Source organism: Phascolarctos cinereus, unplaced genomic scaffold (genome assembly GCF_003287225.1).
Source record: "Phascolarctos cinereus isolate Bilbo 61053 unplaced genomic scaffold, phaCin_HiC Scaffold_4;HRSCAF=312, whole genome shotgun sequence".
Lineage (NCBI taxonomy): Eukaryota > Metazoa > Chordata > Mammalia > Diprotodontia > Phascolarctidae > Phascolarctos > Phascolarctos cinereus.
The window spans coordinates 515,317,447-515,335,076 of record NW_027555847.1 but is presented as its reverse complement, the minus strand read 5'-3'; the positions used below and the strand labels follow the sequence as shown (position 1 = coordinate 515,335,076).

General features: G+C 38.3%; 1 pseudogene; it reads right to left on the bottom strand.

Annotated features, from left to right (window-relative positions):
• Positions 1-313: 313 nt before the first annotated feature.
• LOC110207834 (threonine--tRNA ligase 2, cytoplasmic pseudogene) lies at positions 314-16,750 on the bottom strand (annotated as a pseudogene).
• Positions 16,751-17,630: the final 880 nt, after the last annotated feature.

Genomic DNA, 17,630 nt, shown 5'->3' with positions numbered 1-17,630 from the left:
ATTAAAGTCATTATCTGTTCTTTTTCTTTTTCTACCCCAGAGCTTCACAGGCTTTTATTTCAAGTTTATCAGTCTTTTAAAAAGCTTTAACACCTCTTAGTAACATCACTAAATGTACATTTGCCATTATTTTCCCTTTTCAGTAAAACAAATTCCTTCATCTAACAAACACACGTTTTCCCTTCTGCCTATGCCTTACTGTCGGTGAGTCCAAAGCTCTGGCAATAAGTAAAATTTCAGGAAGCTAGGGAAAGGAATTCCATTTTCAAATCTTAGGAAATGCCTGAAGGTTGGCCAAGAGAAGACAGGAACTTCAAAATTCTTCCTCTGCATTTAACATGTGTGACTCCTTTAGTTTCTTTGGTTTAGTAATGGTGGAAGCTACTGAAGCCTCTCCATGAATTTTGTTGTCTGTTGTTCAAATATTTACAGCGTTATTTATTTTTTCTTTTTCTACAACCACTAAAATAAAATTTTACTGGGCCAGTTGTGCATTTTGTATTGTCTTATTTAGTGTGCAGCTTTGATCTAGATCAACATCAGCCATGAATCCTGCTTCAGAAAATTCCTTAGCTATCTGGAGTGCATGTTCTTCACAACTTGGCCCTACAGGGATTACCATTACTTGACATGGAGACAGCCAGAAAGGCAATTTTCCTACATAGTTTTCTGAAAGAATGGCTATCATTCTCTCTGCAGGTCCCAGAATAGCTTGGTGAATGATCACTGGCCTTGTCTTATCATCACCATCTTTACTAACATATGCAAGCTTAAATCTGATGGGTAGTTAGAAATCAAGCTGAATAGTGCCACACACCTGCCAATGGCATCTTTGATTTTTATATCAATTTTAGGCCCATAAAATGCTCCATCTCCTCGGTTTAATTTCCATGAATCTCCAAATTCATTTAAGCTGTTTTGAAGGTGTTTTTTAGCTTGGTCCCATATTTCAATTTCTCCTAGAAAGTTTTCAGGCCATGTAGAAAAATTTAATTGAAAGGAAAACCCAAATACTGTATAAACTGATTGTAAGAACTCTAAGCATCCCTTCATTTCTTCTTCAACATGCTTCATCATGCAGAAGATGTGCACCTCATCCTGCCTGAATTGTCTGACATGTGTTAAACAACTTGAAGTTCCAGACAGCTCGTTCTGATGAAGAACTCCAAAATCGCTATTCTGATAGGCATTTCCCTCCAGGAATGTGGACAATGAGCAAACATAAGACAGTGTCCTGGACGGTTCATGGGTTTTAACTGCAAACATCTCCTCAACATCAAATGAAAATATGTTTTCACTATAATGCTGCCAGTGCCTGATGTTTCCCAGAGTTTACAACTGTAGACATTAGGAGACACCACTTCTGTAAAATTACACCAATGATATTCCTCTTTTATAAAGTCCACGAGTATATTATAGATAAAAGCTCCTCTTCGAAGGAAAAAAATAGCTGCCTGGGCTCAGATCATGAAAAAAGAAAAGTTCCTATTCCAATGGTGACATGATTGTTGTTCATTCTTCATTTTCTTTTTTTTTTCTTCAGCCAAAGACAAGGTTTATTAAAGATCCTCCATATTGGCCAGACTCTAAAGGAATCTGAACATGTGTGAGCTATTGGCTAGGTTCTTAAGGAATCTGAGCCCATTATCTATTCTTAATAGACCATGCTGACTATTGTCACTCTTTTGCAGACCAGGCAACAATCACTTATTAAGCACCTACAGATGTTCAGTAACTATACCTTTAATAATATAATCTATAATTTTATCAGGAACCAAAGAACAAGTTCACTGGTAGCCGGTCACTTGACAAGCAATTTTTAAGTGTGCTCTATATGCTAGGCACTATTCTAATCTCTGGGTATACCAAAAAAATTAAAAACAGTACCTATCCTCAAGGAGCTTATATTCTGAATCATCATGTAGGTAAGTAGGTACATACAATATCTATATAGAGTAGGTGGAAGGTAATATAAAAGAGGAGGCACTGGAGCCATTCCCTCTTTACTGTCACCTGATTTTACTCTGCTGACCTCTTCTCTCCCTTGTCTTAAGAGCTACCTTGCCCCAGTCCTTCAGTTCATTTTTTTACATCAACAAACACTTCTGCCAATTCTTCTAGTACACTGGGTTATTATTTGTTTGGAATTGGTAAATTAAAGTCACCAAGGGCATGAGCTTTCAATTCTGTATCAGCCATTTTTAATTTTGACCTTTCTAGATCATTCTCCTTAATGAAAAAAAAAAAAGCAAAATAGGAGTTGAGCAGCTCTACTATTGTTTTGTTGTCCATTATTTTTTATTCTTCTCTCTCCCTCACCATTCATATATAATCATATATCAGACCCTGTTTGTTTGGTTTTTTTTTTTTCCGGCTTCTGCAGTCTCTTGAATCTATCCTCTCTTTTCTACTCTTTCTGCTAACCACTCTAAGCCAAACCTTCATTACCTCTCCCTTGAACTGTTTTAATAACCTCCTGGGAAAGGATGGCCTCCAGGCTGCAGGGTCCCCACCCCAGTGACCTAACCAGTCTCTCTACCTCCACTCTTTTCCCTCTATAATCAATCTTTCATATGGCTACCAAAATAAATATTCTAATGCAGAAGACTCACTATGTAATTCCTCTGACCCCAGACATTCATTGACCCATATTGCTTATCAAATAACATTCAGATTTTTTGATTACCTTTCAAGGCCTCCCACAATTAGCTCCAACTTACCTTTCTAGGCTTATTTTACAACATTGTCCTTCAGGCACTCTGTGCTCCAGTGAAGCTAGACTACTTATTAATGTTTGATCTCATTCTTCTGGTGCAGCTACATGGTGCAGTGAATAGAGCACTGGATTTGCAGTCCAGTGACTGGTGAGAATGTGCAAACTAGCACTCTTAGCCCCCTGTATCTACTGGCTGGCCCTAGACACCAGGCTATGTTTGCCATTTCATCATGGCTCTCCATTACTTTTGTACTTGCCACTCTACTCCTTCTACCGTCCCAGAACAAAACATTCCTTCCTTGTTACCACTCCACTATATATGATGAATTCCCCTATTAGGATTTAAGCTCAATGAGGGAACTATTTCTTTTTATGATATTTGTATTCCCAGCACTTGTTTGAGCAGAGAGAAGGGGATAAGCATGAGAGATGTTGTGTGGGTAGAATCAACAAGACTTGGCAACTGATTAGATATGGTGGGGTGAGGGAAAGTGAAGTATTGGGGATCACTTGAGGTTGTGATAGTTGGTGACAGGAAAGATGTTGTATTTTAGAAGATATTGTTTTGCTTTAGATGTGTTGAATTTGAGATGACTGGGGGACATCTGGGAAGACATACTTGGCAGGGAGAGGACCTCAGGAGATGTGGTGTGAATCTATAGACCTGGGAGTCATGTGCATAGAGATGATAGTTGCATCCATGGTAACTGATGAGTTCAGCAAGAGAAAGAGTCTACAAAGAAGAGAGAAAGAAGGTAGCTGAGGACAGAGCCCTTTTTTACATCTGTACAAACAAGGCAGGACGTGGATGATGATGATCCAGTAAGAGGGAATGGGAAATAATGGTCATCTGAGAGAATGTCTAAGGCTATTGAGATCCTCCTTTTCTTTTAATGCATAGAACAAGTGCCACTTCCTCTGATGTCCCCAAAATAAAAGTGGACCCCCCTCTTCTAGTCGCTTTTGACTCTGACCTCTGCTATGTACTTGATTACATGCTAGTTTGTAATGCAATTATTTGTGTACATGTATCTCTTTTTACCTTTCATATGGTGAACTTTTTATGGTCTGGTTTTCATCTTTGTTTCCCTAGGGCCTAGCACAGGACTTTAATGTCTAGCCCTTAACAGTAGCTCACATTTTACAATTTATAAAGCACTTTCCTCATAAGTACAGTATAAGGTAGGTAGTACAAATATTATTTTCGCTCTTTTATAGTTTATGAAACTGAGGCTTAGAGAACTTATGTGACTTATCCAAGGTCACACAGCTATCAAGGCTTAGATTTTTTTTCTCTCTTCCACTACCCTCCCTCAGCATTGAACCTTTATAACAAATATGCATAATCAAGCAAAGCAAATTCCCACTTTAGCCATTATCCAAAAAATGTGTCTCATTCTGTGTCTTGAACCCATTGCCTTTCTGTCACGAGGTGGGAAACATTCTTCATCATTAGTCCTCTGGAAATATGGTTTTTCATCCAGTTTTCCTGTCTTAAGATATTCCTGCAACCTGCCCCTTTACCCCTCACATATATAGACCCCACCTCTCCGTTAATACCTTTAACTCTAGAACTGTGTGATAGGGTTGATAGGGTTGATAGGGTTTGGCTGTTCCAATTGAAGGGTGAGAATATGAAAACTCACTTAAATCCTGTTCACTTGCAAGTTATGGTCACTCCCTGATGTCATGCTCCTCTTCAAGAAGAAAGGACAGATGACAACAACAACATATTTACAGTGATGACCTACTTTAAAAAAATTATTTTTTCCCAATTAAATGTAAAAACAATTTTTAACATTAATTTTTAAAAATTTTGAGTTCCAAGTCCTCTCCCTCTTTCCGTCTCATCCCCCCAACTGAGAAGGCAAGCAATTTGACATAGGTTATACATGTGGACTCATGCAAAACACATTTCCATGTTAGTCATGTTATGAAAGAAAACACAGACCAAAAAAAAAAACCAACCCTAAGACAAATAAAGTAAAAAAAGTTTGTTTTGATTTGCATTCAGACTCCATCAGTTCTTTCTTTGGAGGTGGATAGCATTTTTCATCATGAATCCTTTGGCATTGTATTAGATCATTGTATTGCTGAGAATAGCTAAGTCATTCACAGCTCAGATGACCTACTTTTAAGAAGTCATGTAAGGAATATCATTAAGGAAATATACAATTGGAAAAGGTAGAGTTTGGTGAAAGTGAAGGAGATAGCCCCAATCCTCAACTGATGTCCAAGAAATATTGAGGACGATGTCTAGGAAGTTGGCTGGATTCTCCATGGAAATTTTATGGACTTTAGAGTATTACTTCTGGGCCAGGGGTACTTAACCTAGGGTTCACAGACCCATGAGGGTTTCAGGATAATGTGATAATAGTGATTTCTAAAAAGTAAATTGTTTGGGGGCAGCTAGGTGGCACACTGAATAGAGCTCTAGCCTTGGAGTCAGGAGGACCTGAGTTCAAATCCAGCCTCAGACACTTAACGCTTACTAGCTATGTGGCCCTGGGCAAGTCACTTATCCCTGATTGTCTCACCAAAAACAAAGCCCCCCCCAAAAAAAATATATATATAGTTTGATGTTGTAGTATAAGTGGTAAGACTCCAACATGGAGCTACTTAGGCTAAGTAGTCCTAATAATCTTAAACATATAAGCAATGACAGTCTGTACTTTTCCACTGTCCTCACTTATTCTGATCCTGTGTCAAATGTAAACAATCATGGCTCCTGATTGGACAAAGGTCCCATTTGTGCCAACACTCATTTGACCCTCTCCCAATTTTTGGTCCTGATTAGGGAACTCCCTCAGTCTACTGAGTTATTGATAAATGACCCAGGGAATTTCTCTACCACAACTGGGTCTGATTAGGTATGTCCCCTCCCATATCCAGCATCTATTACTTGTTTTCAGCCAAGCCCATCTTTAAGATATAAAGTTTCATTGCTTGTACCCCAGTCTGCGTGTGTACTCCCACTGAGATTTTGCCCTGTACACATCTCCCTCACATAAGTGACTCTGACCCTGTATATGGTCAAATCTCTGTCTGTCTGTCTATCTTGTTAAATACTGTCTGTGTATACTTTTTTTTTGTCTGCTTTCTGTGCCACATAGTAATAAAGCTCATGCAAGTATCAATTTTCTGTAAATCGTTGAACCCCTGGAATTAGGGGACAAAGACACCAGTTGGCCCTATATTGTCATCTCTGAGAACTGGGTACGCCTGATTGGCTGGTTTCAGGAAAATCATTGAGTGAGCTTAGAGACCTCCTATCAAGATGTGAGCAAGAAAGGGACAGGAGCAAGAGTAGAGGTGGCCAAGCAGTCAGGCAACCAAGCGTCTGGCAGCCATGCCTGGGGCCACACCCTAGCAATGGCAGTGGCCCTGAGGGAAAACCCCCCCATGGGGATCAGTTCATACCTCTAGTGTGGGGCCACCTAGCTAAAGTGGATTTCAGGGGATCTGTAGACTTGGATGGGGGAAAAATCATCTTTATTTTCATTAACTTCTAACTGACATTTAGCATTTCCTTCAATTATGAACATGAATAACAGGCATTATTCTGAGAAAGGATACATAGGCTTCACCCAGAAGCAAAGGCACATTTGACACACAAAAAAGATGGAGAGCTTTTGCCATCTCTCAAATACAAATTCCTGTTTGACATTGATAGCCTTTCACCATTTGTTTCCAACCTACCATTCCTGCTGTATTATGTATTTCTCCCTTTCCTTAACTACAATCTAGCTAAATAGGACTTTTGGTTGTTTTTCACATAAACATTCTATCTCCTGTCTTCATTCCTTTGTAGAGGTTGTCTCCCCTGCCTGGAATATACTCTCTACCTCTTATGATTGTAAGATTGTAATTTCCTTTAAAACTCAACTCAATTACCTCCTGCAGGATGTTGTTTTCTAATTCCCTCTCAGATACTAGTGCCCCATCCCCCAAAGTTACCTTATCTTTTCCTCCAATAGAATATAAACTCCTTGAGACCAGGGACTGTTTCACTTTTGTCTTTGCATGCCCTGTGTCTATAGTAGTACGTAGTAGGTGTTGTTTAACAAATGCCTCTTGTTGACTGAGATAGTATGGAGCACGAGCCAAGTGTATTGGACCTGGAGAGAAAGATTGAGCTCAAATTCCTGCTCAGACTTACTAGCTAAATAACCTTGGCCAGGTCAGTTTCCTCAGCTATAAAATAATGGTGTTGGACTCCATGGACTCTAAGATATCTTCCAACTCTAAATCTTTGAACTTCTGGTTGATTGGTAGACCAGGATCTGGTTGAGGAGCCATGGACTGGCTGTGATCTGAACTGATTAAAGGAATATCCACCTCTGGGAAATCACAGATCCAGTGAAGTTTGGGGAAGGATGGATGCAATATGACTTGAATCTGGAAAATTAAGGTGGGACTAAACTGTGCAGATGAGATCTGTTATTCCAACTAGCCAGCAACTTGAAGCTTCCAACTCTAGAAGTGTGAAATATTTAACAAACAGAATATAAATACTCAGCTGGAAATAACGTCTCACGTTTTTTAAATAGAAATTCTCTCTAGGCCTTTATATTAAAGATGTTATTATTATTATTGGAAGGTACAGAACTTAAATTAGTCCACCCCCAGGCTCCAGGAAGAACCACACCTAAAATTTCCCAAAAGAGATAATAATCCACCTTGTTTTGAGATGGTCTAGTAGTAATAACTCCACTCAAGAATTAAACAGAAACAACAACAGCTGATGCTAATCTAGAACTTCTTCTTAGTTCTTCCTGCTGACATTTAACTCCAATTATTTTGTTCCCTCCTCAGTGAAGAGGTAGAATTGCTGTTTATCATTTCCTTTTCTTTGCTAAAAAACCAGAAATTCAGTCTAAGATCAGTTATATATCAATTATGTGGGTAGTTATGTCTCTCCCTCTATCTCTCCCTTCCCCCAGCAGAATGTTAACTCAGGAGTAGGGATTCTTTCTTAAACATTAAAAATGTATTTTTATTAATATGTTTTTACATTGCCTAAATTTCTTCCCTGCAACCCTTCCCTGCTCTTTCCAGAGAGTTATACCATATAATAAAGAATTAAAAAAAAAAGGAAGGGAGAAAAAAATCAGAAAAACTCTTCAATATAATGAATAAAATCTAAGAATATATCCAGTATTCCACATCTCCCATCTCTGCAAAGGAGTGAAGGGAGGTGTCATCTCATTTCTCTTCTTGGGGCCAACCTTGGTCTTTGTAATTTTGCAACATTCATTTTCTTTTCTAAAAAACAAATTTTATTGATATTTGTTTTTTTCATTGCCTAAGTTTCCCCTGTATAGATGTGCCTCCCCTGTCCTAGAGAAATATATATGTGTGTGTGTGTGTGTGTGTGTATATATATGTATATATATGTGTATATATATGTGTGTGTATATATATATGTGTGTGTATATATATATATATGTGTATATATATGTGTGTATATATATATATGTGTGTGTATATATATATGTGTGTATATATATATGTATATATATTTATATATCGGTAAAGCAATTGGAGTTAAGTGGCTTGCCCAGAGTGACACAGCTAAGTGTTAGTGTCTGAAGTCAGATTTGAACTCAGGTTCTCCTGACTCTAGGGCTGGTGCTCTATCCACTATGCCACCTAGCTGCCAAAATAATATTTTTTAAAAGAAAAAGAAGAGAGGAAAAAAAACCATCAGCCAAATCAATCAATAAATCACAAAAAATCTGAAAATATATGCAGTGTACCATACTATGGCCCTTTGACCTCTGCAAAAGAGTGGAAGGAATGGATTTTCATATCTCTCCTCTGAGGCCATGCTTGTTCTCTGTAATTTTGCAGCATTCAATAGCAATTGTTTTGTGGTTTCTCTTTCCATTTTCAACATTGTAATCATTGTATTGTTTTCCTGATTCTGCTTACTTCCCTCTGCATCAGTTCATGTAAAATTTTCCATACTTCTCTGTGTTAATCGAATTTAACATTTATTATAACACAGTAATTCCATTATGTTAATGGATCCCAATTTGTTTAGCTCTTCCTCATGGATGGGCAATTCTTTTCTACTACAAAAAGGGCTGACATAAATATTTTGGCATATATGGAGCCTTTCTGTTCTTCAGTGATGGTATTCTTTCATTTTTTGTCTTTGTGTCTCCAGCATCTAGTCTAGTGTCTTGCTATTAGTAGGCACTTAAATGTTTGTTAAATTGAATGCTATATGAGAAAGTATTGGGAACATTAAGATAAAAGCAAAAGAATCCTTATCCTCAAGCAACTTACATTTTACTGAGGGTGTGGAGGGTTGTGAAATATCCAAATAAATAAATATAAGGCAATTTGAGGGAAGAGGTAAAATTAACGACTGAAAGATTCAGAGGAGGCATTACACAGGAGGTAACACCTGAACAGAGATCTGAAAATAAGAATCCCAAGAGGTGGAAGTGAAGAAAGAGTACATTTCAAGCACAGAAGTAGGCTTCCTTCCTTCCTACCTTCTTTCCTTCCTTCTTCCCTGCCTCCTTTCTCTCCCTTCTCTCCCTTTTTCCTTTCCCTCTGTCCACATAAGGTATCATACTCTTACCTGTGGGTGATCTGCCCAAAGGAATATAAATTTTGGTGGCTGAAACCTTGCAAGATATCTTGGGGTTTACTGGCTAGATTTCTTTCTAAAGAACCATGTCTTGAACCCAAATCACTCTGGCTGTCATTGATTGGCCAACAATATGTCTATATCAAAAACCAAAATGACAAAAATCATATTACTATATCAATAGATGCAGAAAAACGTTTTGACAAAATACAATACTCATTCCTATTTAAGATGCTACAAAGCTTAGAAGTCAATGGAGCTTCTCTTAGAATGATAAGTAGTGTCTATCTAAAACCAAGAGCAAGCATTATCTGTAATGGAGATAAGCTAGAAGCCTTTCCAATAAAATCGGAGGTGAAATAAGGATGTCTATCATTACTGTTATTATTCGATATTGTACTAGATATGCTAGTTATGGCAAAAAGACAAGAAAAAGATACTGAAGGAATAAGTATAGGCAATGAGAAAACAAAACTATCAATTTTTACAGATGATATGATAGTATATTTAGAGAACCCTAGAGAATCAACTAATAAACTAGTAGAAACAATGAACAACTTTAGCAAAGTTGCAGAATTTAAAATAAACCCAAACAAATGATTAGCATTTTTATATATTACCAACAAGACCCAGTAGAAAGAGATAGAAAGAAAAACTCCATTTAAAAGAACTACAGACAGTACAAAATACTTGGGAATCTACCTGCCAAGACACAAGGAACTAGTGTCTTGAATATGAACACAATTACAAAACTCTTTTCACACAAATGAAGATTTGTTGTTGTTCAGTCATTTCAGTCGTATCTGACTCTTTGAGATCCCATTTGGGGGTTTTCTTGGCAAAGATACTGGTTTGCTATTTCCTTCTCCAGCTCATTTTACAGATGAGGAAACTGAGGCAAACAGTGTCAAGTGACTTGTTCAGGGTCACCATCTAGTAAGTATCTGAGGCTGGATTTCATATTAGGTCCTCCTGACTCCAGGGCCAGTGTTTTATTCACAGAGGCACCTAGCTGTCCCACAAATAAAGACAGATTTAAAAACAATTGGAGAAATATTAATTGCTCATGTTTAGGCTGAACCAATATAATAAAAATGACAATACTTCCTAAGTTAGTTTATTTATTTAGTGCCATATCAGTCAATTCAGAAGTAGTCAAAGGATATGAAAAAAGGCTCTAAATAACTAATAATTAGAGAAATGCAAATTAAAATAACACCACTGTACCACCTCACACCAGATTGGCTGAGATGACAGAGAAGGAAAATGACAAATGCTGGAGAGCATGTGGAAAAATAGGGACACTAATGCACTTTTGATGGAGTTGTGAACTAGTCCAACCATTCTGGAAAACAATTTGGAACAATGCCCAAAGGGCTATAAAATTTTGAAAGCCCTTTGACATACCATTACCAGGGTCTGTACCCCAAGGAGATTGAAGAAAAAGAAAGGGACTAATATGTACAAAAATATTTATAACAGTTCTTTTTTGTGGTGACAAAGAATTGGAAACTGAAGGGCTGCCCAGCAATTGGGGAATGGCTGAACAAGTTATGGTATGTGAAGGGGATAAAATACTATTCTGCCATAAGAAATGACAAAGGGAACAATTTCAGAAAAACCTGGGAAGATTCAGATGAACTGATACAAAGTGAAGTGAGCAGAACCAGGAGAATAATATACACGATAAAAGCAATATTGCAATAATCAACTGTGAAAGACTTAATAACTCTAATGGATACAACATTTATGAGAATTCCAAAAGACTCATAATGAAAAGTGCTATCCACCTCCTCAGAGAGAACTGATGGACTTTGAGTACAGATTAAATCATATTTTTCTTGCTTTCTCCCCCACGACATGCGTAATATGGAAATATATTTTAAATGACTTCATCTGTATAATGGCTATCATATTTCTTGCCTTCTCAATGGGTGTGGGAGGTAGTGGTTTGAGGGGGAGAATTTGGAACTGAAAATAAAAATGTAAAAATTTAAAGAATCCAGAAATATGTGTAGGTGAGCTTTTTGCTCTATGTAAATCATGGCAGAGATTTTTCTCAATGTTCTGCTTCTGAATAAACTAAGTTTATTCTTGTATGGTGAGATGACCTTCTGACCCTGAATACTGAAATCAACTAAATGTTTAATAAATTCAACTTCCAAAAGAAAAAGAAAAAAGGATATGTTAGAGGCAGATGGTTGAAGGCTATAAATGTTTATTGAGGAAGTTTATTTTATCCTAGAGTCAGGTGGAAGCTAAAGATTTTTAAATAAAGGCATGATGTTGTTAGATCTTTGCTTTAGGAAATTATTTTAGCAGTTGTGTGGAAGATGGATTAGAGAGGAGAGAGACAGAAATCAAAGAGACCACAAAGAGAGAGCTGATGAAGGTCTGAACTAGGGTGACGGCCATGAAAGTGGAAAGGAATGGATAGAAGTGAGAGATGTTGTAGAGTAGAGGTATCAAATTCCAGATTAAATCAGATTGATGTAAAAATCAGATTAAGCCAGATTAAAATGTAATTGGGAAATATTTAATAAAATAAAAATACTATAAAACATAGATAAGCCAGCATTTAACATGGTGCTTGACACATAGTACATACTTAATAAATGTTTATTGATTGATTTTTAAGGTTAATATGTGGTTTTGTAAATCAGTATGTCCCCAGGGATCCTTATGTACAGTTTAGTAGGCCCAGTTTCTATTTGAGTATGACACCACTGTCATACTCACTGTCATACCATAGGCCCTTCCCTAGAATTTAGCTACCAAATTCTATATAGTCTCAATTCAGACTCAGATTGAAACTGATTCCCTGAGAGGTAATATGCTCTTTTTCCATGGACATCTTTTTTTTGTTTGTTTGTTTTGTTTTTGTTTTTTCCAGTGAGGCAATTGGGGTTAAGTGACTTGCCCAGGGTCACACAGCTAGTATGTGTCAAGTGTTTGGTCTGAGGCCAAATTTGAACTCGGGTCCTCCTGACTTCAGGGCCGGTGCTCTATCCACTGGACCGCCTAGCTGCCCCTCCTTGGACATCTTAAGACAAGACTAGATATTTCCTTGTTGAGGGTACTGTGTAGGGGATTCTTGTGGGTTGAAATGGATGATCTTTGAGGTCCCTTCCAATTCTGAGATTCAAGGGCCATCTCCAGTCATCCTGATCTATATCTTGCTACTGGACCCAGATGGCGCTGGGGGAGAAAGTGAGGCTGGTGACTTTGCACAGCTTTCCAGGGTCACTTAAATCCAATTCACGCTCATGTCGTGGCATCGCCTCCCTAATGTCTTGGTCCTCTTTGAGAACAGAAGACAAACTGAAACAGCAATTCTGAGATTCAGTTATTTGACTGTAGAAAGCTACCATTAATTTCCTATAATTTGGGATCTGGTTGGTTAGATGAGATGTGATCCTATGAACAGTTGAACAACCAAGCAATGTCATTTTGGAGGGATTGTTTAATTAAATTAATTAATTAATTAATTAAATTAATTAATAATTTATTAATTACATTTTTTGAGGGTGATGATTAAATTAATTAATTAATTAATTAAATTAATTAATAATTTATTAATTACATTTTTTGAGGGTGATGATTAAATGCAAAAAAATAGGCAGCTAGTTGGCACAGTGGATAGGGTGCTAGGCCTGGAGTCAGGAAGGCTCATCTTCCTGAATTGCCCTCAAATACTTACTAGCTGTGTGACCCTGGGCAAGTCACTTAACCCTGTTTGCCTCAGTTTCCTCATCTAAAAATCTTTAAACACCCCCCCCCCATTAAGAAGTGGTTTTCCCTTGACACTGCTGGTAACTGTTGAAGCAAATGAAACCAGAATTGGTAGAAACTAAAAGTTGTTAGACAAGAGTACAAAAGAAACACCTGCTTGGCTCTTTGCCTATACTCATGCTACAACATTGACACTGTCGTCTTATAAAAGTTTACAATGAAGGATATTCCATCCCACCCTTGTGAAAAACAATTTACTAGTTAATATTTTGTTATAGTTTGCTTGAAAGTTCTGGAAAACAAAGATCCAAAACTGTCTTATTTATAGGTTTCTGACTATTGATCAATGAGAAAAAAAATTCTTAGGGTACATTCATTGATATTGTTATTAAGTATTAACATTTGGGAAAAGGAATCCTTATTCATCAGAAGTATAAATACTTTAAACATATTTGCATTTGGAAATGCTTTTCTTAACAAAACATGAAAGCATTAAATGTGATGACGTCAAGGTACATCATCAAAGAATTTTGAATTCTTTACAAAGAATTTGAAGTCTCTGATTTCTGACAGAGAGAAAACGAGAGGGACAGACAGAGAGGAGAGAGGGAGAGACAGAGGGAGAGAGAGAGAGAGAGAGAGAGATGGAGAGAGAAAAAAGAGGAAAAGAGATCGAGAGAAACAGAGAGGCACAGAAAGATAGAGAGGAGTTGGAGGGAGAGAGAGAGAGGAAGAAAAAGACCTTTAAATCATATGACCCTCTCTGGACTTCATTTTCCCCTTTTGTAAAATGAGAGATTTGGAGTAGGTGGCCTCTAAGTTCCTTTCTGGTTCAAAACACATGCACAGCTTGTTAACTGATTAAAATATTTGAAAGGCTCTTGAAAATTGAGTAAGCTAATGTTCCAGGGCCTTTAAAAATGAGAAAAATAAAATCATAAAATGTTAGAGCCAAAAGAGACCAGCAAGGACATTTAGTCCACCTCTTAACAACATTAAATTCAGGAAAGATTATGTTTAATCCAATATATCAAGTCAAGAAGAATTTTATGAAGCACTTACTACAGGCCAAGAGCTGGGTATACAAAGAAGGTAAAAACAGTCCCTGCCCTCAATAAGCTTCCATTCCAATGGAGGTGGGAGTGGGGAGTGGTGGAACAACATGGAAACAACCGTGTCAAACAAAGTTTCCCCTCTGGTGGGCCTTACCTCTCCAGGGACTGATAATCTCCCCACATGAGAAGAGAACTTGGGCTTGCCATGGAGTCAAATAAACCACCCTCTGGCATTTAAGAACCTACATAATTGGCTTCCACTTTTCTAGGCTTGTTTTATATTTTTTACACACTTAGTTCCTCTAACAGGCTGCTAGCTTTCTCCGTATACCACATTCCATCTCCTGCCTTGATGGGTTTCCATAATCTGTAATGTAATCACTTACTTCTCCCCTCTCCTTCATAGAATCTTTAGCTTCGAAGAAATGTGCTAATTTCTGGGGATACAAGTACAAAAATAGAGTCCTTGTTCTCAAGGAACTTACATGCAAATAGGGGAAGATAACACATAAAAGGGAATGGTAGTCAGGGAAGGGAGCATCTAGGAAGACTCAGTTATGGTAAATTGATCCTCTACATGCAAATAGGGGAAGATAACACATAAAAGGGAATGGTAGTCAGGGAAGGGAGCATCTAGGAAGACTCAGTTATGGTAAATTGATCCTCAGGGTTGCCAACTGACATGCCTTTTCTTTCTTTCTTTTTTTTTTTGGTGAGGCAATTGGGATTAAGTGACTTGCCCAGAGTCATACAGCTAGTAAGTGTCAAGTGTCTGAGGTCAGATTTGAACTCAGGTCCTCCTAACTGCAAAGCCAGTGCTCTATCTATTGTGCCACCTTGCTGCCCCATGACATGTTCTTTCCAGAAACAAAGAGGTGGAGAAAGTGGATACAATAACAAGATTTGTATAGCATTTACTATGTGCCATACACTCTTCTGAGTCCTTTGCAACTATCTCCTCTGATCCTCACAATAAACCTGGGAAGTAGGAGTTATTACCCCCATATTACAGATGAGGAAACTGAGGCAAACAGACATGTTTAAGGTCACACATCTAGTAAATGTAGATGGCAAAATGGCCTCAGGGGTGAGGAACCTGAGGCCTTCAGGCCACATGTGGCCTTCTAGGTCCTTGGGTATGGCCTTTTGACTGAGTCCGAGTTTTACAGAACAAATCCTTTTATCAAGAGGATTTGTTCTGTGAAGTTTGGAGTCAGTCCAAGGACTGCACTTAAGGACCTAGGGGGCCACATGTGGCCTCGAGGCCACAGGTTCCCCACCTCTGGACTAGGTGAATACTTGGGACCAGAAGAGAATGGTGGATTAAGTAGGCATTTTTGCATTCACTTGTCACCAGTGAAGATGGGAGATGTGGCCTGTTGTGTGAGGAATAGGAAGCAGACAGTAGGGCTGGATCCCAGACTACCTAGAGGTGAGTAATGTGAAACAAGCTTAAAGAAACAGGAAATAGCCAGGTTGTGAATACCTTTATATATCAGAAGACTTTATAACTGATTCTAGAGCTAAGAGGAAATAACTGGAGTTTAGTGAGTGGGGAGGTAAGAGGGTTGGATTTGTGCTTTATACTTTAATAGCAATGTGGAGGATAGATCAGAGTGAGGAGAGGCTACGGGCAGAGAGACCAAATAGGAGGCTTACTGCAGTCATCAAAGCATGGGGTGAATACAAAGGGAAAACAGCCTGATGGACATAGCATCAGTGCCACACTAGTGCTCCTGAAATGTTAGCAGGGGAAGGAAGGCATACAGTGAAAGGTAGATTTTCAATGGAAGAGTTATGGAAAGACTTGCACAGGATAAGAAAGTGTGGAGGAATTGTGATTTCCAAGGGAGTTCCCACTCTGAAAAAACCACGGGTCCATTAAAGCTTAATCATCCTGTGAGCTGGATAGTGAAACTATCCCCATTTTCCAGATGACAAAATTGTGGCTCAATATGGTTTGCCAAGGTCACATGGTTAAGCTAGGAAGTGGGAAGGCTGGGATTCAAATTCAGGTCTTCTGAGGTCTGCATTGCCTCATTTCTTCCCAGACATTCAAACATTACACTTTTAGCATTCAAATATCTTCTAACCTAAAGAGTTTATTTTGTTATTTATAGAATACCTATTTTAGAATAACTCAAAACAATCATGCCAGCTGTTTCCCTTAGAAATTCTGAGTAAACATTTGGAGCATATCCAGAATATAATGTTTATTTCCTTTTCTTTTCTATACTTCATGGAATTTTGAGTTAAAAGGAAGAACTATTTAAAGTACACAATCCTTCTTCAATACTTCAAGGATCTGTAATTTCCTCAGCATGGATATTACTTCCACTGAAATAAATGCCAAGCCATCCATAATATATCAGTTAATAGTTTGTGAATTGCTGTGGTTGAAAAATGTGTCACTCTGTGGCCAACCCAATGATGAGCCAAGCTGGAGCTGGTATCAGGCAAACATGGCTTTGCCTCAGGTACCAACATTGGATGGGGTATATTTCCTTCCTTCACCTTCACTCCCATAGATGGAAAACCAGCCACTTGTCCAACTCACTTCCTTGCCTAATCCCCAGGCCATCACCTGCATAGGGTCCCAAAGCCTTCACACCCTTCTTGTTGAGCCCTTCTTACCATCACCATGTCCTGTCTTTGATTGTGCTGCCTGGTCTAGGGATCTAAATCATTTTAGTATATTCAGGATCAGTGTGGGGCATCAGCAGCAAAATGTCACATTCTGGATACCAGTGGTACCCTCTCCGCAAATGTAAACTCAACCCTGACCCTCCTTAGTTCCTATCTTCTTCTACTTTCTCTTTCTACTGTGCCCTTTGTAACCTTTCTCTATTGTTAACAAATGACCCTTCATCCTAGACCTCTTCCTCTAACATTCCTTCTATCTTCTGGTATTTACTGAAACCTAGCTTCCTCCTAGCGACTGTATCTCTTTTTACCATCTCCAAAGATGACTACTGCAAGGAGGAGGCATTCAGAGGATCATATATTTAGGGCTAGAACAAACCTTAGAGATCATCAAGTCCAATCCCCTCACTTTACAGATGAAGAAACTGAGGTACAGAGAGAGAAATTGTCTTGTCCAGAATCCTACTGTAAGGGCTTGAGATGGAACTTGAACATATGTCTTACTGATTCCAAGTCCAGTGTTCTATGATGTAATCTTCATGCTGTTGGCTTGGAAGTTGATCACTTCCATATTTTGATCTTTTCTCTCTTATCATCACTTAGCAGCTATGTTTCCTGCTTTAAAGTATATTCTATTCTAACTAGTTCCTTTTTGTTGTCATCTGTGGACCCCCAGGTCACTGTTTTCTCCATTAAGTTTGGTAATAGGCTCTCAGCCTTCTCTATCCCAAACCCTGACCCATTCAAATACTCTGCGTTCTGCTTCTTCCCTTCTCTCTCTCTCTCTCTCTCTCTCTCTCTCTCTCTCTCTCTCTCTCTCTCTCTCTCTCTCTCTCTCTCTCTCTCTCTCATATCAAGAAAAGTTTATTATAAAGAAAAT